The following is a 1,217-nucleotide window of genomic DNA, read 5'->3' as shown; positions in this document are numbered from 1 at the left end:
TATCACTGGCCTGTGTGGGGAGTGCTCACAGTGTCCCAGCCACACTGGGTTTGCCCCTGCTCACGGCGTGTGTGCTTTCCCAGTCTACACTGCTCAGGCTTCAGGTTGCTGTGCAGGGAGCGGGCCCTGGGTTGCATGCACTTCCCAGGTCTAAGCTGCTCAGGTTCAGCTTCTCGGGTACTCCATAAAGGCACAGACTTGGTTGGGCCCGCGTTTTGTGCCCATCCGTGATCCGAGCAGCTCAGGTGACCAGGCGCTTGGCGAGCGCACTCTCCTAAGGTGTGGTGCATCTTATCACCTCCCAGGTCCTAGCCTCTCTATTTCTGGGGCACGCCCATCTCCGGTGTGCGGTGTGTCTTTTCTGGGGAGCTGATCTCTGGCTGCAACCCTCCTGGCGGATGTTAACCTCGGAGAATCTCAGGAAGTCTTGGTTAGAAACTGGAAGCCTTTTCGCAGTTTGTTAGGGGATGCCCTCTCTGGGGCTGAGATTGCCTCTTTCCGGCTCTGGCTGCCCCCCACCTGCCTCCAGCTAGGGATGGCCTGGTCCGCAGCCAGCTAGCTCTCCTCTGGTATTCGCTCAGTCCTTTGTTCTGTGAGCAGGCCGGCAGTGCCTTAGGTTCGGGCTTTTCGCGGGATAGTTCTCTCTCTCTCCCATTTTCCCTCTCTCTCCCATTTTCCCTCTCTCTCTCTCTGGCTATCCCACAGTTTAGGTTAGTATCTCATTTTAGCTCCCTCAGATTGCCCTCAAGGCATTCAGGCCTGGTCCTTACCCTAAACAATGCAGCCTGCTCCTCCCCATTCACTGCCCCAACCCCGCCCCTTGCTGGTGGTGGAGGAAAGCATCTGGGGTACTTCTCAGCTGGGAGTTGCCATTAGGGACATAACATGTAGGTTTTATTTATTTTTCCTCTAGGTTTTGTTGCCCTCTGAGATTCCAAACCTCCCCCACAGACCCACCGGTGAGAGGGTTTCCTGGTGTTTGGAAACTTCTCTTTTAAGAATCCCTTCCTGGGGCAGATCTCTGTCCCTAACTATTTTGTCTCTCTTTTTATCTTTTATATTTGGTCTTACCTCCCTTTGAAGACAATGGGCTGCTTTTCTGGGTGGCTGATGTCCTCTGCCAGCGTTCAGAATTTGTTTTGTGGAGTGTGCTCAGCATTCAAATGTTCTTTCAGTGAATTTGTGGCAGAGAAAGTGGTCTCCCCATCCTATTCCCT

Source organism: Bison bison, unplaced genomic scaffold (assembly GCF_000754665.1).
Source record: "Bison bison bison isolate TAMUID 2011002044 unplaced genomic scaffold, Bison_UMD1.0 scf7180017847054, whole genome shotgun sequence".
NCBI lineage: Eukaryota > Metazoa > Chordata > Mammalia > Artiodactyla > Bovidae > Bison > Bison bison.
The sequence above is the reverse complement of the archived record's forward strand: the minus strand, read 5'-3'. Positions refer to the sequence as shown.